At 38.5% G+C, this 22,506-nt stretch overlaps 1 protein-coding gene and 1 long non-coding RNA gene across 13 annotated transcripts in view; one reads left to right on the top strand and one right to left on the bottom strand.

Annotated features, from left to right (window-relative positions):
• The window catches only part of LOC121307062 (dynamin-1-like), a 126,940-nt gene that overhangs the window by 67,455 nt on the left and 36,979 nt on the right, over window positions 1–22,506 (top strand). The gene's annotated exons all lie outside the window — the stretch shown is intronic.
• On the bottom strand, window positions 9,804–12,246 carry LOC121307064. The gene is made up of 2 exons (XR_005948267.1): window positions 11,876–12,246; window positions 9,804–11,743 (listed from the first exon to the last, which is right to left on the bottom strand). It is a non-coding gene; the product is annotated as an uncharacterized LOC121307064 (long non-coding RNA).

Raw genomic sequence — 22,506 nt, 5'->3', positions numbered from 1 at the left:
TACCATTCTTACCATACATGTGCTTGTACTACGGTTTAATTTATATGGCTAACTGTTGGGGGATAACCCACTACATGTAATGGGTTACTGTAATGGGATTACATGTTGTAGCTGTAATGATTCCAGGTAACAAAATGGAGGAGCATTTATGAAAGAAATAACACAGTTACTTTTTGTAACTTTAAAACAAAAAAAAAGTCTACGACTAATTCATAATGCAGAAATTAAAAAGCACTCAACAGTACAGGCACACGCCTGCATGGGACATCAACACTCTCCGTATCATCCCGGCCCAGGGAGCTTGTGGGCTCAATAGCTGCATCTCCAAAGAATATTTTGAGCTGCAGCCTGACCAGATAAGAAGTATATCTCTATAAAATGGAAACTGTGCCTGAGAAGTAACTAAAGTTTGTAACTGTAACTACTGTAGTTTTTTCCAATGTAATTACCATAACTAGTTAGAATTTTGTTGAAGTTACTTTAATGGATTACTTTCCCAGCGCTGGCTAACCCAAATGTCTTCCTCTTCAGTGAGGGCAGTACTGAATGGGTTAACAAGGAGATTTCGCAGGCCTTGCTTGAACTCTGAGGCACTTTATTATTGTATGCAATGCTCTACAATAAAACCTGGCAGTCCTGCTTGATTCATAGTGGTCTGCCAGACAGCCAGCTAGTCTGATCCCAGCTGTACCATAGAACTACCGGAAAGCCAGTTATGTCAGCCCCATAAATAACTTAAAGGAAAAGTGGATACAGTTTCAGCAAGTTGATGAAGAGCTGTAGAGGAAGGTTCTGAAGTGCTGTTTTTATTAACCACTGTTTGTGTGTGTGTTTATATACGGTTAGAAATATACACACATGATATACAATGGGGTTTGCTTAGGCTATTTCTCACATTTAAACTCCACGAGGAGCACTGGTCACCATGGTGTATCAGTATTGTACAACACACAGAAAATACACCTGATAGCACTGTTATGTAGTACGATATTAAGGTAAAGGACTGCACCTTGTGTAGTTAGTCTTGTCAGGTGTAGTGGAATCATGTCGGACATACTTTCAGATATTGTTCATGAGGTTATTCTCTTTCTAGTACACAACGGTATAAAATACATTTTGTAAACTCTTATGCTATGTGGTTTCACTTTTACACAATGGTTTTGTCTTCATAATAAAACTGAGAAGCTGGATCTAGCTTTCTAGTTAGACAGAATTCTTGCCATTTTAATTAACTATGATCTAAAACTCAAATCTACAGACATACTTATCAGTTAGGCTTTCGGATATCTGTGCATTTTTAAAGCATAAAATAAGTAAGCATAGGTATACACTGTAAAGTACACAGCTGGTAAAGCATGCGCGCATCACAAACCAAGGTAAATGCATAGTAAAGCCATGGAAAAACTGCAAAACCACTGTGCATGTTTATTGTGGTAAACTTTTATAAGGGGTTTGAGACATATATAACATTGCCTGAACAGTTATAGGGCTGTATTCTGATCACAGCGCAAATGCGAGTTCAATCGCGAACATGGCTTTCCACCGATTCTGTAGTGCATAAATGGAGTTAAGACGTAAAAAAAAAAAAAGGTATTCAGAAGACATGTTGCGCCGTTGAAGAGCGCCTGTCCCATTGCCATGGGTCAGCATAAATTTCAGGGCAGGGTATCATTAACATTCGCCGAAGCGATTCTCATGACAGTGCAATGGGGTCCCAAATAGACAACTGAGCTCTGTGTTAAGACCCACTGAACCAGGTTTATTGAGTGGTGCAATCAGGAACTAACAACTGAACACACTATAAAAAGCAAAGTATACAAAGTAACAACTGCGTATGTTTGTACTGACGTAAAAAGAGGAAATCAAAGAAAGGAAAGTAAAAGAAAAAAAGGAACCGAAGACGTAAAAACAACAAAATGTAAGAAATTAACTAAATGAATTTTTAAAAATCCACTTTTGCAGTTGCAATGTAGTACTACATATATTTTCATGAGGACTGTAGCAATTTTTATTTTCATGGCAATTATTACAAGTGAAAATATTTCCGTACAGTATATGGAGAGCAACATAACAGGAGCACCACTTCTGTATCTGTCCTTCCTTTCCCTGGTTGTTGCTTGTGCTGTGTGTGCATGCGTGTGTCATGTGCAACTGTAAATGAACTGCTGTGTAAACTTGACAATGTATTTGCTTTGTTTCTGTGATCGAAATAAGTTAAATAAAATAAGGTTTGGTTGCCTAATAATGTATGAGCTTAACTAGTTTGAAACATTATAACGAATTAGAAAATGGACCGGAGATTTCCTTTAACATGATTGGTCAATACAAGGGCTTAAAGCTTTGATAAACGACGTTGAATATTATCTTCCAAACTATGTTTAATCACTGTTCCAAATCAATCCGCCCCGAAAATACCGAAATACAGTAGTCATGTATTTTACCTTTTGCCTGCTTGTTGAAAGAAAGTCTCCGTTCTTGTAGTGCACATTCCAGTCAAATTCCAGTCATTTTCAGAGATAGCTGGGGTAGGGGAGGTGGGGGGATTTGTGTCAATAGGGGCAAACATAAGCATAGTTTGGAAGCTTAATTGAAGGTGTGATGAACAGGCAAAAAAAATGAATACTGTCTTGCAGTGGGAAATAGAAAACACCATTGGTCAGAGACCCCATAGGTATCCAAGATGGAACGGATGGCGAGAGGATTTGGAAGGTGGTGAAGGCTTAGGAGAGGAGCGGTCCAAAGCAGGGTTAAAAATGCAATTAAAGTCTCCACCTAAGATAAGATGATGAGAGTCAAGATCTGGCAATGAAGACAACAGGTTAGAAATAAACTGGATATCATCAAAATTGGGAGCGTAAACATTGGCCAAAATTAAAGGCGTAGTTTCTTGTTACAATAACATAGCGGCCACTATTATTTCAAACTATTTCAAATAGGCCTATTTTAACTATTAATTATATACCGTATGTTCACAAAATAAACGTTATCTGAAGGCTGAAGGCTATCTGGATGAAGGATTTTGTCAGTAGAAGTGCAGATGAGGGAGAGGAACTATGAAAACTCTGCAATAAAAGCAGTTATTCTTAGGTGGACAGTAGATAACAGCAGAGGAGAGGGGAGCTTGATGAAGAGATGCTCAAATGAAGAAAAGGCTGGCAAAGAAAGAACTGAAGAAGCAAGCACAGAATTAGCGATATCAGCAGTGCCCCTACCTCGGCCAGTGAGGTGAGGTTTGTCAAAGAGGGAATAGCTCTTTGGGGTGGCTAGATGCAGCGAGTGCATGTCGTTTACAGAGTGCCAGGTTTCAGCTAGACAGAGAAGGCCAGAATTGGTATCAGTTACAAGTTCGCTGAGAAGCAGAGATTTGTTAGTCAGAGAAAGACAATTGAAAAGGAGATTTTATTTATAGCAGGTAGCATAGGGGAGAAGGAGTTGGTAACTGAATGTGCAGCAGCTGGCGTTCTAAGACACTGATTGCCAATTCACACTATCCTGGAGGCCTGTAGTCATATACTTAACACAAAACTTTCATCAACCTCACAATTCAACACACCCAAACACAGTCTGGATAACTTAATTACAATTGTTTTAATATACTAAATTCCACTTATTTCAGTGCCGATTCAGCCAGCAACACGAATTCCAGCCAGAGGCAGAAGCAGAAGCAGATACAACACGTGTTTGCAAACTACAGTCATACATACTTGCACACACAGAAATACACACATATACAGACACAAATACATACAATATAAGGTAGTATACATAGGATCAATAATACTACCAACAGAATTGCCTTAGTTTCTCATTTCAGATGCACATAAACATACGCGCAGCAGTCGTATTAGTGAAGGGAAGAGAAAGGAAGGGTGATAAAATAATAATTTAAAAAAGCATTAAAATCCTGACTGATCGGGTATATAAACACAGCCAGATGCCTATCAGGTATTGAAAAACCGTGACACTTCAGTAGTTTTATTATTCCCCGATATTAGATATTGTAGCATTTTGGTGTCATGGTATACCGTAGGTATTGATATACCACGGAACACAACTTCTTATGGGAATCAGAATATCAGGAAATGGCTATAGAATGTTCAGAACGGCTTGGTCGAATGGACACTGGTTCTAGTGCTGTAGTTATTCCACATACTGTTAATGTAAATAGTGGTGGCCTGCATTTCTTAATACTGGAATGTTTCCTATATTGGGGTGTGCATGACATTAACTGTACGTAGCTTGTTATAAAAAGGGGTCTGGAGTCTTTGCTTGTTCTGCGCTGAAATCATACAGCTCCTCCAATTGTGAGAATGGGGTACGGAAGACAAACTCAATGTTTCATATTAATATTAATTAAATGTTAATATAATAAAGACAGATGGAATTTGTTTTAAAAACATTTTTTTGCATGTAAACTTGTATAACATCTGGAAGAAAACCCAAACCAACACAGTGCATCTGGAATTGAGATTTTAGGCAATCCTTAAACTAAAGGCTTCAAGTTGGGTTAAAATAAAACAAATATTCTTAAAATGCCAGCACATCTGGAGTTTAAATTAAATGGGAAGTCTCAGCTAAGGGTATCAATAAGGAGCTTTCTATTTGTGAATTCCTTCAAGGATAGGCTGCAGGTATTGTCAAAATGAATTGATATTATTAAAAGTACAGGCAGTGGACAAAAAAATGGAAACACCTGGGTAAATGAAGGACACCAAGTATATTGAAAGCAAGGGCTTCCACACAGGTGTGGGGCTCATGTGTTAATTAAGCAAATAACATCCCAGCATGCTTAGGGTCATGTATAAAAATGCTGGACAGGCCTGCTTGCCTGTAATTATGGCTGCAAGAGGAGACCTCAGTGACTTTGAAAAAGGGGTGATTGTTGGGGTTTGGCAGGAGCTTCAGTGACCAAGACAGCTCAACTTGCTGACGCTTCACGAGCAGCGGTGTGTAGGTGATATCGCCATTGAACTCCGAGAGAAAGACAACATTAGCAAAGAGCAACAGTGGGCGGAAGCGCACGCTCCAAAATCGTGCTATCTGTGCATTAATTTGAAGTGCAAGGCAAACCAGGCGAGCAACTGCAGATTAATTGACCAAATTTCAACCTGGGGTGCGAGCAGCCAGTTTCATCAAAAACAGTCCGCCGAGAACTCCACAGAGTGGGATGCCATAGTCGGGTTGCAGTACACAAACCGCTCATCACACCTGGCAATGCACGATTGCAAGTCCAGTGGTGCAGAGAGCACAGGCAATGGCCTACCGAGCAGTGGAGAAATGCGATGTGGTCAAATGAATCATCCTTCACCATGTTCTGGACAAATGGACGAGTGCGTGTGTGTTAGCAACCTAAAGAACCCTACAGCCCTGAGTGCTTAGCTCCAGCAGTGAAGGGTTCTGGTGCTTCTGTAATGGTGTGGGGTGCATTTTCCTGGCATGGTTTGGGTGCACTCATTCCCTTAGAAGGCAAGGTCAATGCTAATCTCTGTGAGTGATCATCTTCACCCCATGTTGCAGCATTTCTTTCCTGGGGGGGGGGGGGGGGTATATGTGCAATATATATATATATAGACAGAGAGAGGAGATAAAATAAAATCCCTTTCAATTATAAAATTAAAATTTTGTTATTCTAAGTGTACAAAGATTAAATAAAAAAGACATCTCAATAAGCTATGCATGGTTTATAACACAGTAAATAAAAAACTAAATCCTAGCAGCTATTAAAGAGAATTTTACATTAAATTCCATTTACAGAAATGTACATTAAAACAGAGTATTAGGATACAGCAAGTGAATTGGAAATACGTATTTTAAAATGGAAAACAAGTTAATACAACGTTAAAGCATTCTGAGGGAATAGATTAAAGTACCTGAAGCAGAAAATCAACAACTTGAAAGCGAGTTTTAATGAACGTGCTTGTAGGCCTGCACTGAGGGAGATGTTTCTTCTGAAAACTCATAAAAATAAACTGCCACCAGAGTGAGGAGAATACAAAGAGAAGAACCAGGAACAGCAAGAATACCCTGAGAGAAAAGATTCATGGAATAAAACACTGTCAAGAACCAGTATTAATACCTTCTTTCTGTATTTAAGGGATTATTTTCAAAGCTTGGTAAATTGTGTTGAGTAAATCTTTGCTTGTAAATCTCTACTGAAGTGCAACCTACATTATGTGTTCAGTTTACAGAAACAGCATCACTAATTCACCACAGAACATTGATTTAAAATACAAAAGCAAAACAGATTATTCTTACAACACTGAGAAAATTGAGAACATGCAAATCCCCTCCAACCAAGTTTTGAAAAAAGCCCTGTCGCTAGTTTTTGTAGTTTTCCAATGTTTATTTCTTTTAGAAGATTTGCTGTTGCCTTATTAACTCAATAATAGAGTTCAAAGCAATTTAACACAAAGAAAATGTGGCTGTGATTTTCTGTACTTTTGGTCTGTGAAAGCTAGCAGACATGTGTCAAGGAAATTGAACAATAGGCTCTATTCATAAAATGTAAAGTTCTAGTTTTCTTACTTTTACATTTGATTAGGTTTTTTTAAAGCATTTTGAATAATGAAATACTTTTTGTAAACCATCTTTTCTCGTTTTAAAAAGGGTTTGGGTTTTAACATTCTGTGTTTTCTTGTACTTGGAGAAAGTTGACCATTTTAAGTCATTCCACAAGTGGTGTGCAGGGGTCTGAATAGCTGTGTATAAGCAGCATTATCAAGAACGTGTTGTAAGAGGGGACTGGACAGATTGATTTATAAAATGCATCTCTAAAATGTTCCAAGTACACAGCTAAATAGATTTTAAAAGCAGCGGCACAATTAGAAAATGTAGAACGATAATCATCTATTTCAAACCATTGCAATCATTTGAGAAAAGGAATAATAACTGACAGTGAAACATGTACTTTAGATTGTTAATATCATTTTTGTATTGCAATTAGTTTCAGAACACTTAAACTGCATTGAAGTATTTAAACACATCAATACAGACACTAATAAAAAGGGAAATTATGGAAAAGTTCATTTTTGAAGCTGCGACTGAAACTTTATTCTTCCTTTTTTAAAGCCTTAAAAATGACGGTCTGAAGAACGGATGGGGTTCAAGTGGAACTTTATTATTGAAAAAGGGACAAATTAGGAAGAGATGACTTAAAGAAAAAGAACCACCTGTTTATATATATATATATATATATATATATATATATATATATATATATATATACATATACAGTACTGTGCAAAAGTTTTAGGCAGGTGTGAAAAAATGCTGTAAAGTAAGAATGCTTTCAAAAATAGACATGTTAATAGATTATATTTATCAATTAACTAAATGCAAAGTGAGTGAACAGAAGAAAAATCTAAATCAATCAAATCTGTTTTGGTGTGACCACCCTTTGCCTTCAAAACAGCATCAATTCTTCTAGGTACACTTGCACAAAGTCAGGGATTTTGTAGGCATATAGTCAGGTGTATGATTAAACAATTATACCAAACAGGTGCTAATGATCATCAATTCAATATGTAGGTTGAAACACAATCATTAACTGAAACAGAAACAGCTGTGTAGGAGGAATAAAACTGGGTGAGGAACAGCCAAACTCAGCTAACAAGGTGAGGTTGCTGAAGACAGTTTACTGTCAAAAGTCATACACCATGGCAAGACTGAGCACAGCAACAAGACACAAGGTAGTTATACTGCATCAGCAAGGTCTCTCCCAGGCAGAAATTTCAAGGCAGACAGGGGTTTCCAGATGTGCTGTCCAAGCTCTTTTGAAGAAGCACAAAGAAACGGGCAACGTTGAGGACCGTAGACGCAGTGGTCGGCCAAGGAAACTTACTGCAGCAGATGAAAGACACATCATGCTTACTTCCCTTCGCAATCGGAAGATGTCCAGCAGTGCCATCAGCTCAGAATTGGCAGAAAACAGTGGGACCCTGGTACACCCATCTACTGTCCAGAGAAGTCTGGTCAGAAGTGGCCTTCATGGAAGACTTGCGGCCAAAAAGCCATACCTCCGACGTGGAAACAAGGCCAAGCGACTCAACTATGCACAAAAACACAGGAACTGGGGTGCAGAAAAATGGCAGCAGGTGCTCTGGACTGATGAGTCAAAATTTGAAATATTTGGCTGTAGCAGAAGGCAGTTTGTTCACCGAAGGGCTGGAGAGCAGTACACGAATGAGTGTCTGCAGGCAACAGTGAAGCATGGTGGAGGTTCCTTGCAAGTTTGGGGCTGCATTTCTGCAAATGGAGTTGGGGATTTGGTCAGAATTAATGGTCTCCTCAATGCTGAGAAGTACAGGCAGATACTTATCCATCATGCAATACCATCAGGGAGGCATCTGATTGGCCCCAAATTTATTCTGCAGCATGACAACGACCCCAAACATACAGCGAAAGTCATTAAGAACTATCTTCAGCGTAAAGAAGAACAAGGAGTCCTGGAAGTGATGGTATGGCCCCCACAGAGCCCTGATCTCAACATCATCGAGTCTGTCTGGGATTACATGAAGAGAGAGAAGCAACTGAGGCTGCCTAAATCCACAGAAGAACTGTGGTTAGTTCTCCAAGATGTTTGGGCCAACCTACCTGCCGAGTTCCTTCAAAAACTGTGCAAGTGTACCTAGAAGAATTGATGCTGTTTTGAAGGCAAAGGGTGGTCACACCAAATATGGATTTGATGTAGATTTTTCTTCTGTTCACTCACTTTGCATTTTGTTAATTGATAAATATAAACTATTAACATGTCTATTTTTTAAAGCATTCTTACTTTACAGCATTTTTTCACACCTGCCTAAAACTTTTGCACAGTACTGTGTATATATATATATATATATATATATATATATATATATATATATATATATATATATATATATATATATATATATATAATATATAAAGCAAACTTGAACTAAGATTTATAATGGTTCAATGTGCTATACAATACATATATACATATGTACTTACATACCTAAGGTACATTCATACATTTGTTTACAAATGAGAAGATGCTAAATGTATTTAATGTTAAATGTTCATATGTGGACTAGAAACAATATATGTATTTTCATAAGTAATAATAAACACCATTTCAGAACTAAAACAACAACAAAAAAAAATCTGTATACAGTCTGTACCGTGAATTTCAATTGAAGGGGATAAAACAAACTTAAGTTCTACTGCAGTAGAAAAACGCCAGAATAGTGTATAAGGATGTGAGTAAGCAGGAGTGTGACCCTCTATAAAGGTGGGGGCCAGGGCACGCACAGATCTGAAGAAAGACAGCACTGGGACTCCTTGCAACACTTTTAGGTGCACAAGAACCTTTTCTAAGCATAAATCATATGAAATACTACAACTGCAGCTACAGTAATACCTGTTTGACTCACAGGGGTCTTCACAGAGCTGCAGCGAGGAAAAGGCTCTCCTTTTTGATACATTTAGAGGGAAATAAATAAGTGACAGTATAACAACTATTGTCCATTGGAACTAACAAAATGAAAGAAAATGAATGAATCTGATAACACAATTACATTACACAGTATACAACAGCAGCTAATGTGTTGCCTTCTCCAGTGTATTGGATGGAGATATATAAAAACATTTTGCTTGTTCCAAAATATGGCTCAGAATATTTCATATCCAGGGTTTAGAAATTAGTGGTACATTTAATTCTATACATAGATAAAAAAGTACAGTGTTCCATTGATATTTCATATTTCAATAATTCACGAATTCCTTTGATTCTCTGTTTCAGTTCAATTAATTTTATTTATATAGTCCCATTCATACCACAGTATCAGTATCAGCACCACAGTGCTTTAGATGTTCATTAAAACAGAACAAGAGTGTGCAGTATCAGGAAATGCAGTAGCAAATACAAAATACAAGTAAATAATTATAATACTGATAAAAATAACAACAACAAAATAAAACAAAAACAAATTTAATAAAATAAGAACAATGGATAAAGCACAATCTCTAAAAACCCACTGAGTGGCTACTTTGTCATTTTTTGGTCCATTTTTAACTGGCATCTACCTGTTATTTAAAATTTCTCTTTAACTATATTGTTATGATAACTTACTCTCATTTTGTTTACTGTAAGTGTAATAAGTCTAAATGCAGCTGTTAATTCTGCAAACAGAGCTCTTCAAATGCTTTTGTGATGCGTCAATATAAAATAAGAAACTGAAGCCTAAAAATGATACATTTCTTGGTGGTTTTTCTTCCCCACAGTGACGATAAAGCAGCTCCATTTTCCAGTGTTGAGCTTCATAGCCGACATGAAATTTCACTACTCTGATTAAGGGTGTGTCTAACTGGACTGTCCTCAAAATAAGACACGGCAGTTTGTAACGAAAACAAAGGATTACATTTTATTTTTGTGCATAAATATTGCTTTAGAATGTATCAAATTACATAAATACAGCTTATGCTCTGATTTAAAAAAAGTGGTACTTAATGAGTAAATCAGATAATGAATACAGAGGGAGTTCTGTCCTATTGCTTTTTATTTGATAGTCTTGAAAAGCAACCTGCATTATTAAAATATTTCTAGTTGTATATGATGAGAGGCAGGGTGTGCGTCGGGCGTCCTTTTCGCTTCCCCCTCGAGCTCCCCCACACAGCCTAACCAATGTGCAGACTACTGTACAACCAGAACTTCCTGAACAGGTAGTCTGAACACTGGGCAGGCGGGGCGGGCCGGTGTGCTGCCTCCAGGGATCGGGCAAGTGGAGAGTCCAGGCGGAGCAGAGCACACACACACACACACACACACAGCCACTTCACTGTAACAATTGGGATATGGAGACTGCCAACCCCCCCCCCCCCCCAAAAAAAAAAAAAAAAAAAACTTAAAAAGAGGGCCATTAGAAAACAACAATATCATTTCATAAAATCTGTAAGAATCACAAATAACTTGTTTATAAATTATATGTTCTCCAATTTAAAAAAGACATGACAATAAAATACTATCTGACAACAGAACGAGGTTATGATATTCATACAGATGCAATTATTTTCTTTTGTGTGCAATTTTTCATGTTTAAAAAAAAAAAAAAACACCTTTTATTTAGCTTTTTACTTTGAAAGTAATATTGGTATAGTTCTCAAACAGCCCCAAACTGAGTCCTGCTGGAAAAAAAAAAACAATGACTTTTCAAAGGAAACAGATGTCCCAAATTTGGCTGAGCCTCATTTTTAGGGCTCTGTCAAGTAGACAGAACCCGTTTTGAAGATGCAGCACTCTTAGTGTTTGCTATGTACTCCAGGATATAGCAATTGTAAAGCTTAGAATACCTAGCAAAGCACATGGACACTAAGGTATCTAAAAATGTGCAAAATGTGCTTGATCAATTTACAGGGCAAATGAACCATGGAAACCATTTCTATGGGATTTTCATACTTTGTAAATGATAAACACTGTTATATAGCATGTTTTTTCAAGATTACTCAAAATATTATCTTGATTTTATATTTCTGATCCGAGTTTTGCATTAACATTTTTTTCGTTTTTTTTTTGTTTTGTTTTGTTTTTTTGCACAAAATTCAATTTAAACTCAAATCAAGAAAAATAGGCCACCAATTGTCCTTTTTTTATTACATTAAAAAATAGATAAGTTATCACATAGTTTTTAGCATGGGTTACGCCAAGACTGCAAGGCACGTTTATTCCATACAATTCACAAAGAGTCCAGTTAGGTCCACAATGGTATTGCCTGTCAATTCCCCCCTAAAGAAAGAAAGAAAGAAAGAAAGAAATATATAACTTTTGCTGAAAATAACAAAAAAAAAACATTAAGGTGTCTTTCTGGAGCATTCTTTAGTGGTCAAATAGTTATAGACCACCAGCTTCCTTTCTTACCCAGTCCCCAAACCAGAAGAGTGTCTTCACAACCTGAAGGAAAGATGTTTCAAGCCATGGTTGCATCTATCTTTCCTCTTTATCTGAAGCTGTAGATGTCCATCTAGTTTTCTTTAAGCCATTCTAAGAATTTAAATTAAATAAATAAATAAAAAAACACTGTTTGGCGGGTGTTACAACTAGTTTAAAAACAGAAAACCTTGTGGAGATAAAAATGAAATGAAGTCGCCCAAGCAGAGGGGAGAAGTCAGTCTCCATCCATCCTTAGCAGCAGCCCTGAGCAGATTCCGGATTGACGTGGCAGGGTACTGTAACGAGCTCTGCTGGGTGAGGAGGAGTGGCTTTCTTCTTTTTTTGGGGGGGAGGCTTCAGGAAGTAAGGGTCAGAGGTGAACAGGAAGTGAGACATATTAAGTTGCCCTGTAGGGGGGGTGTTGGTGTGTGTGTGTGTGTGGTGATTGGGGGGGGGGTTGACATATAAGGGGCTCCAAGACTAGCCGGTTGAGGAATGTCAGACTTTCTTGGCTCATGTGGACGGTTGTAATGGTTCCAGATGTACAGCCCCATGGTGTGCTGCCTTGTCTCCTGTATTTTTTTTACTTTTTTTTTTCTTGTAGGGGGTGTTTAACACTTATTTCCTTTCCCTGTCCTGCGGCAGGCTGAATAAAGAAGCCTTTTTCTAGGCGATGACTCTGAGCCTTCAACTTTCTGGGAATGGGGGAGGGAAGCACTTTAGAAGCAGACACAAAGACTTCCTTCGCAGGTTTCAGGAGGAGATGAATAAGGCCTTCCTACAGGAGGTATTGTTGCATGTGGATGTGGGCATTGACACTGATGGGTTTTGAGTTTGGTAAGAGTTCGTACCGTACATGGTTAAGAACTAGCCAAGACTTCAAATCTACTCCTTGATGTCGTTTGGTTATTGGTCAGTTAGTCTGTGGTCCAGTACAAATGCCCTTGTCAAGGACACGGCATTCAGTCCGGATACTTCTGCTCCTCACCATAAAACCACCCTCACTAGTCCTGAAAAATGTCCACTGCTGTACATGGGTACAGTGTAGCTGTTGGTCTCCGTATACCTTATTCTGTCACACGCACTGCTTCAGTGTAAAGAACAGTGAAAGTAAGCCTACAGATATTCCATCGATGTGGAAATCCATTCTACAACTCAAACGTGAAGCATGTCCTTTTGGGCCAAACCATACACGTTTCCTATCAATCGTTGGGACGTGTGATTTGTGACGTTTGCAGCAAAGACTGTTGTGAGCAAGGGCGATTAGTCTATTTTGCTACACATAGACCAAGCTAGTTGTCTTCTTGGCTGATCTCCATTTCCTGATTCAGAACACAGTTGTTCTTGCTTTTGCAATGTCAGACATACAGTTTACATACCGGCCAACATTTTGAAAACAAATAAATGCTGTAGATTTCTATGGGAAAAAACCAAAAAAAACCAAAACAAAACAAAAAAAATATAGTATAACGTGTAGGGGCATATATATATATATATATATATATATATATATATATATATAAGTATATATATAGTATACACACACACACACACACACATACATACATACACACATTTTTTATTTATATATTATATTTTATAAAAAATATGATTCTGTTTGATAAATATATATATATATATATATATATATATATATATTATATATATATATATATAACAGTCGGATGTGCAACTTTGAGTTACCTTTGGTGGCCCATATATTTATTTTAGTAGGCTACATAATGCATAACCCAGAGATGTTTGCTACAATACAACATTTTGACATATGATTATACTATTTTTAAACTGTGTTTTTTTTTCAATGTTCAGAAGAGTAGGGGATTAATAAATGGTAACATAAAAAATAAAAACATCTTTCTTAACGTTTTTTTCCCATTATGGTCAGAGCCAGTCAGAGCCAGTCAGAGCGGCATTTCCTTTCCAAGTACAAATATACTGGAACTCTCTTTACAGGTGAGTTAAAATAAGTTCAGTACCTTTGGGTCCCTTTTTCAAATGCGCACTTACTGAGATTTTTAATTGGAATATGCATCCTTATTAAACAGCTTTTAAGTTTAGAGCTGCTTCTGTCTAACTGAGGTACATAGGGGTGATTCCTTGGTCTAGGAACAAATAAAACAGACACAAGGGCCAAAATGAACAGTTATAGGCTGGGCATGTGCCTTCACGACAACTATGAAACAAAACACAGTTACACAGTTAGACACACACACACTTGCATGCGCACGTGCACGCACACACGCACGCTCACACACACTTCTAGGCGTACAACACTCCTGTGGAAGAAGCCCTAGCATTCTGCAGTGTACCGACTACTGCATCTGAGAGCCCTAAGGTGGACAGATGGTCCCGTTCAGGAGCCAGATCCACAGCTGGAGTCTGCCCAGTTCTGGGTGCCTTTTGCCTGGCTGAGGAGATCCATGCGCAGCTGGGATCTCCCAGGGCTGGCCTCGCAGCAACTGGCAGAGGTTTGAGAATCAGATTCTCATGGGCCATCTGGGGGCCACCAGGAGAACTTTTGACTTGTCTCCTGACCTTCTCGATGAAGTCTGAGAACAGTGATTTAAGCGTGAAAGCGTACAAAAGCGCTTTGGGTCGTTCATGCTCCAGGGTGTCGATGCCTAGTGTACCTCCACAGCTGGGGAGGGAGAACCACAGGGGGGAATGGGTTTTCTCTGCTGTGGCAGAGATTGACCTGGGCTTCCCTGAAGCATTCCCAAATGCGCTGCACCACCTGAGGGTGTAGTCGCCATTCTAACGGGTGAGGACCCTCCCTCGAGAGGAGGTCCACTGCCCAGTTCACCACTCCTGAGAGATGGACAGCCCTGAGGAACAGGAAATGTCTCTGTGCCCCAATCAACAGCCGAGAGGCTATGCGGTGTAACCCCGGGGACCGAAGCCCTCCCTGGTGGTTCAGGTACGCAACTACTGACCTGTTGTCCATGCAGACAAGGAGATATTTGTCCTGGAACACAGAGAGGAAATGTTGCAGCGTGAGGTGAACTGCTTTCCCAGACCACCCCCCAACCGGAGTTGGATGCGTCTGTCATCACCACTTGACAGTTGTGTATCATACCCATCCTTACGCCTTCGCTCAGGTGAGAGACTTGCCTCCACCAGCGCAGTGCTTCCCAGCATAGGAGAGACACGATCAGCCAACGGTGTCTTTTGCACTTGGGGTGTAGCTGAAAGGCATTGAGCCATGCTTGTAACAGTAGCATGTGAAGTAACCCCAGCTGTATGGCTGATGAAGCCACAGCTAACAGACCCAGTAGTTTTTGACACAACACCAATTGTACTGTGGATCCTTGTTGAAAAAGGGCCAGACAGTTGCGAATGGCAGCTACTCTGTCATCCGACAGGTATGTGTGACCATCTGGAACCTCCTCTCTCTCAAGAACCTGTTTAGGTATCTCAGGTCTAGGATGGGGTGAAGGCCGCCGTCCTTTTTTGGCGGCAAGAAATATCTCAAGTAGAACCCCCCCCTCTTTGAGAGGTGTGTTCTACAAGACGGATGGTTTGTCTGAGAGCTGGATGTGACCGTGATCCCCCGAAAGGGAGGAGGTCCCAAGTGGAATTGCAGTGTTGTAGCTGTTGTTGTGCAAACAGGTGGGCCTGAGGCAGCAAGCCTTCAGGGCCCTTGCTGAGGGTCCTGAGACTGGGGCAGAGGCTGTCTTGGAGGCTGCCTGGGGCGGTTCCATTGGAACTTCAGCTGCATAAGCCTTTTTTAGGTGGTCTTCCGTGAGCTTGCATTGGCTGTTAGGGCATACAGGATCCTTGGGCAGGCCTCCTACAGGGGGGGCTCACACTAAGGCCGCTATGGTGGAATCCACCGGTGGGAATTGTGTAGCCCTAACGCCTTTTCAGGAACATAAAACAGGTAAACATCAGTTAAAACAACTCTCCTACCCGTGTTCCACAATATAAACTAGTAAAAATCGGTATCCATAAACAACTTGAACAATAATGTAATATTAACAGTACTAACATCAATAAAACAAAACGTTATAGTCACAGCTTGTGACACTAGTAAAAGAAACTTACTTAACTGAAACCATGCCAGGCCAAATGAAGGAATCGTGAAAAATAAATTCTGCACTGCACAGTCAATTGAAATGAACTTTGTACATCCAACTTAAACATAAAAACTCCCTTTTCACCAGCACAGTTTTAAAATGAATAAAGTCTGCTTTGATTGTAATAAATGCAGACATATTTTTCCAAGCTGGCAACAGACATTGAGGATCGTTCTGGACGTTGTAGAAAATGTAAGACGTGTGTGTGTGTGTAACAACAACAAAACAGATATAAACTGGGAAACCTTCTCACGCGCATTCTTTCTCAGTAAGGGGTGTTGGTAAACGGGGTTCAAAATTCCCGGCCAAAAAAACTAAAAAACTGCCTGAGTAAATTGTAAATAAAATTGATCTGCGATCAACTATTTCGTTGATTAATCAGTCCAATTAATCTGTTAATCGGAGCAGCCCATATATATATATATATATATATATATATATATATATATATATATATATATATATATATATATATATATATATATATATAGTTTCTGATTCCGGGGAAGTGGCAAGCCGACTTCCAGCAATGAAGTTGCAAGGGAACTGTAGAAAAACTCTCTCTCTCTCTCTCTCTCTCTCGCTCTTAAAAGAGTCAATCACACAAGTGGAAAGAGATTAGTATATACTCACCCTGCCTACCTGTTCATGAAAGGCAAAAGAGCCTGAAGTCTACGTGCAGTGGCTATTTATTACCTCAGGAGGCTGAACTGAGGACATCACTCCATGGAGGGGCCTATCAGCAGCTTTCATAAAAAATGCTCAGTAAATCTCATAAGTATTGTTTTGGTGGTCATCTTCAAATTAAAAAAGGGAGCACAGGATTACAGCACTTCTACTGGTACAAGCAAACAACCCCTCTCACCAAGGGTATCAAAATCAACATTTCGGATGGGGTCCTCAGTCAGGATGCATGTTGTCATGGGAGGGCCTTGAGCCAAGGAAGTTTTGGAACCCCTGGGCTCACAAATGGATTCATTTGGACATACTGGCCCAGACTATAATGTTTATCTTATGATATCAATCTGTCAACACCTGAGTCGTTAACGCTTTATGAAAAAGATTTTGGTGCTGCTGAATTTTAGTTCTTTTGAGGAACAACATGTTACAGATAAACCAGACACAAAACCCTATAAGAGCTTCCCATCACAGCTCCAAGAGAGAAACCCAATGCTGACCTGAACACCCTCTGCCTGCTGCCCTGTCCTGGTTCTCTCTGAAGCCACCTTGTGAATTGGTGATGAAAGGCACATGAATTAGCATGCTGTGCCTCTTGTAAAAGTTTAACATTGTAAAAGCATAGTATAGTAAAGCACAATTAAAGCATGGTAAAGAATAGGTAAGCATTGTAAAACCCAGAAATGGTACAGTAAAGCATATTGAAAAACATGGCAAACCACAGTAAATATTGGTATATTATAACCATAGGAAAACTGCAAAAGATTGTGCAAATCTACTATGGTAAACTTCTATAAGGGCAATCTACTGCCTCAATTAAAGCAGGAGTCATTTCTGAGATGTTTGTTGGAGATGTAATTCTCATGATCTGGCTATTGATTTTTAGAGAACAGATTTGATTTGGAAAGCCAACACACACAGGATATAAGATTAAACATAGAGATGAATTGATCCAGTCCACCCAGAGGGCCTCTTACACAATCTCTTTCAGTCTTATTTTGGGTCCCAGTGTTTGCAGGTGCTGGGTGGGGATGAGGAGGAAGGTATGGCAGGGTGTGCAGTGGTCTTGCGCCACCTCAGCAGTTTCTGGCAAACAGAGTTTCACGGGCAGAATGGAGAGCAGTTTTTTTTAGCCCCAGTTTCTCTCGTTTTCAAACTTGGGTTATAGGAGCCGTTCTGCAGGTAGATAAAGTCTACAAAAAATGTTCATATTCTGGTATTTTATAGTTTCTGTAGCATGCCTGACTTCCCTTCAGTATCAGATGACATATGTTGGCTAGTAGATTACATGGTTTTTCACGGCATCTTCAGTTAAAATACGGAAGGAAGGGTTAAAGACAGTTTCAGTGTTACCATAGTAAAAGGGTATGGTAAAGCCCAGAGAGGTGTAGTACATCATAACAGCAAACATGGCAAGCCGTGGAAGACTATGGTAAATTTGAAGTGTGAACCGCTAAATTACAGTGCAGATGTACTGTGGTAAATTTTTATAAAGGTTTTAACTTGAACATGTTCAAATGAGGAGGATAAGCTTTGTCATGATTGGCTATAGTTGTTTTTCTCTGAAAGTGTTTAGGTTATGTCATTGATGAGTTTAAATGTATTCTTTTTTAATTTTGTTTTTTAATAGTACAGTCTTTAGAGTAGTTTTATTAAAGTGTTACGCCTGTTGCCATAGTCGCAGACCAGCAGCAAACAAGTCTGAAGTCTTGAGTGAAATGTACAAAACAGGCGCCATGCTATTTGCGACTTTTTTAGGCGATTCAACCTCAGATGAATATGTATTTATGGGTGTTCTTGCATAAATTTGCAAAAGGTGGGTGGAGATCAAACCCGGGTTCTCACATATTATAATGAGATGTACGAAAGCTACAGACAATTGCGACACATCTATCTTTTTTAATTTTTGAAAGCATGTTTTAAACAGTGTCAGTTATTGCTGTCATTTCCCAGTCAACCTTTTCTCATGCATTGCCGGTTGTGCTCAATGCATTTTTGAGGACAACAGCGAAACACATCTTTTTCCCTAAAACCAGGGAGGAATAGACTGCACAAATGCGTCCCACTAAGCCCTCCAGTTCATTCTGAGCATCTGTATAGGTATAGGAAACCCACCTATTCTATTAATGTGCAATTTAGCACTGCACCCCTGACTAACTTAAATAAAAACGGACATTATACATTTGCTTTATAGGCTACTCATGATAATACAAATTAGTGGTATAATAAAAAATGTTTTGCTAGTCCCTTGAAATTTGTATTAACGGGAATTGACTGTCCTCCTGAAAGTATCATAATATGTCAATGCGGCACCATGAACAATTTTGTGTTAATTGTCTAGACTGCCAAGTTAATAATAATAATAATAATAATAATAATAATAATAATAATAAGAATAAAAACAACAAAAATAAAAATCATTTAGTTTCAATTTGAAATCATCTTTTGTGTGTAATGCAGCAGCCTGATTTATTTTGTTTGACCCTAGCGGTAGCCTACAGGCTAAAGTAAAAAGAAATGACTCAAGGTGTTCATTTGACTGTTGGTAAGTAGGAAGTCCCTGGTTCAAATCCTGGCTCACTCAGTGTTGTTGACTCTGCAGCTGATGCATAGTTGCCTTGGATAAAGGCATCTGCTAAATAAACAAATAATAATATAGATTAGGAAGGGATTAAACTGCCTTTCATTTTTATATTTTTGTAAAATAGATACATCTTAGTACACCTACCCTTAGTGTAAAAAAATATTCATTCAATTCATACAACATTCAATGTTATAAAGGTGGGTAAAATGTTTAAAATAATTCTAAATTATGTTAACTTAAGTCTCTATGTCAAACTGAACAAACTAGAGGCGAACTAGAAGACACGAATGCTAAGTATGTTCAGAACGGAAGTGAGAGGCCCATTTTCAGAGTAATCAAGGTATAGAGAGGTTTATGACTTCAGCATGCTGAAGGCAAGGTACTGGCCAGGAACCACATAAAATACACTTCTATAGAAAGTGAATGTGCTGAACTATACATACTAGGTCGTCCACAAGCAGCCTTGAGAAATCCTTGGCACAATTACTGCAATCAGTGTCCTTGCTATAGCTAAGGTCCTGATACAAAACTAAAATGCTAAAGCTGTATGAGGAGGTGACACTAAGTAGTGAGTTTGTAAAAAACAAAAAAAAGGAAAGACAATGGCCAGTCATTTTTACTCGATTGCACAATTCTGGTAAGTTAAAAAATACTGCATGTAAAGTGAGACGTCATTAAAACTGGAATCTGCCTACGTGGTTGCTTATTGGTTTTGTAACGATGCTAATGTCTTTTAAAATTAGATTTTATAATTAGAAAAAGTATTGCTTCATGCATTTCAATATATTTTATTCATCCATGACTATTAAATGCTAAATTTAGAAATACTAAAAGAAACTTAATACATTTTTCAATGTGTTCACGTGTTGTCAAAATGTTTGTCAATGTACTTAAGAAGTTTCTTCAAGTAAATTATGCATCATACAATATCCCATTTCTAGCTTTATTTTTGTCTTTGGGATGTTGTCTTCATGTGAGTCCAAACTCAAAAGGACTGTCTTAGAGAGAGAAAAAAGGTTTTAAAAAAAATCAAATTTTAAAGTCTGTATGGAGGATTGAGATAAGAAAAAGAAAGAAAAAAGTCGAAATGTGCCACTGGCCTCCTCCCAACACAAAGGCGTTTCGATAATGAGGGGTTAGCAGTGAGCGTATTGTTTCCAGATGTTGCCTGCATTAGAAGGAGCCTTTGAAGCAAACCCCAGTTACCAGCACTTTTCAATCAAGCTTTACTGAAAGAGAAACCGAGGCAGACATTTAAAGAAACAACACCCTTTCACTCATAGCTGTCGGCTCTGTGTCAGAAACACTGTTTCATTTACAAACTCTGTAAAGTGAATCTAATATAGGAATCGCTGTCAGTCTTTGATTGGGAGTGAATTTCTTAGTTATAAATGGATTCTTCAGTTCAAAGAACATGGATTCATGTGAGAAATTCATGAATGAATTAAGAAATTCTTTAAGACTATTTTGTATTAGACTTAGACAAGGGGTTATGCACGGGAAACTTTTTACTTTTGCGGTGTTTTCCTGGGATGAATGACTCAGTCCTGATTTAAAACAACATAAAACTTCTCTTTATTCACAACTCAGTACTAGTAAGCAAAATACAGTATTGCGATCAACCCTGAAAACATATCATTTCCCAACAACAGTTGGGAAATGATATAAACATCATTGTGTTACTCATGAAGCAAAAAACAGAAATGTTGCTGCAACCTGTTGCTACCCCAAGCATCAACTGCAGTACTACCCATGTCCCTCTGCAGTGAACATGCTGCTTTCCTATAGGGACATACCTTAATAAAGGATTCATTACAATGCCCATTTGTATCTGTCAATGAGTTTGGATCTTGACTTCACACACTTTGGCTCCCATATGAGTGAGTCCTTTCCAAATGCCCTTCAGTGGCAATATAGCAGTCATGTACTGAGGGGTGACAGCAGCACAAATTGATTTGACAAATCACTATAAAATGATATGAACCCTTCATCAGTCAGTCATTAGCTGCAGTACCATTTTACTATATCAACCCCAGAGACTGTGTGATGTGCATCTGTGCAAGATTCAATCCCATCGGTGAGATTAAAAGCTTTATAATCACGAATGTAGACAAGCCTGGCTATTTTGCATAGTGGTTAGGACACCAGTTCCCACCCTCAGCACAAAGGAATATTCACTAGAAACTGTCCTCAAGGCATTGGATGATGCTAAAGGATTAGGGATCGGGTTAGGGTTGGGGTTGGATTTAGGGTTAGGGATTGGGTTAGGGTTAAGGTTTTACTGTTAGTGTCAGGGTTTTGGATCGTGTTAGGGTTAGGTTTAGGGTTAGGTTTTAGGGTTGGGGTTAGGATTAGGTTTCAGGATTGGGGTTGGTTTAGGTTAGCGCTTAGGAAGTGAAAGGTAGAGGGCTGGACAAATTTCCTAGAATAATCTTATTTTCCAATGCTATATAAAACTGCCATGAATTGGGCGTAAATGGCAAATGTAAGGTGATTTTTTATTGGATAACTTATTGCATGAACTTTTTTCTTTAAATTGATTGGCTCTTACTTAATTTTCAGTGATCTGAATGACCTTCCATATTGGTCCACATCAATACATGTACTAAATATTTGAAACGTGTAAATAACATGTTTTTTATTGAAGGCCTTCTGGGTCAAAAATGCGTTATTTAGTACATGTTTTAAAAATGTAGTGCATGTTCTAATTTTACTTTAGTACGTGCTGTAATTCTAATTATTACATGTACTAATTTGGCCAATCAGATCACCAAAAGTGAAATGAGAACCAAGGAATTTAAAGAAAATAGTACGTGTAATAAATTATCTAAAAGTCACCTAATATCTGCAATTCCCGCCCAATTCATGGCAGTATATGGGTAAAGTCTATTATGAAACGGAGTGTTATAATGCAGCATTCTGATTGGCCAATCAATGGTTCTAAGCTGTTATATAATCCCCAGTATAGTAACTGTTGGCTAAATCATTAGAACCCTGGCACTATTGTATCACTACGCCTATTGAAATAACAGTAATAAAAATAAAACACCTGTCAAAATACCTGTCAGTCATGGATTATGCCACTGAAGGCATCGCTTTTGAGCTGTTTGCACCGATGACAATCAATAAATGGGTAGAAATAGAAGCTGCAATGGCTTATATTTGCAAGTCTCCCAAAAGCGAAGAAAAGAAAAAGTTAAACTGTCACGCTGAGGTACAGAACTGTTACATTGATATGCTAGAAAAAAATAGAAATGAAA

The sequence above is a fragment of the Polyodon spathula genome, chromosome 52 (genome assembly GCF_017654505.1).
Source record: "Polyodon spathula isolate WHYD16114869_AA chromosome 52, ASM1765450v1, whole genome shotgun sequence".
Taxonomy (NCBI): domain Eukaryota; kingdom Metazoa; phylum Chordata; class Actinopteri; order Acipenseriformes; family Polyodontidae; genus Polyodon; species Polyodon spathula.
Note: the sequence above shows the minus strand (reverse complement) of the source record. Positions and strands in the feature narration are given on the sequence as shown.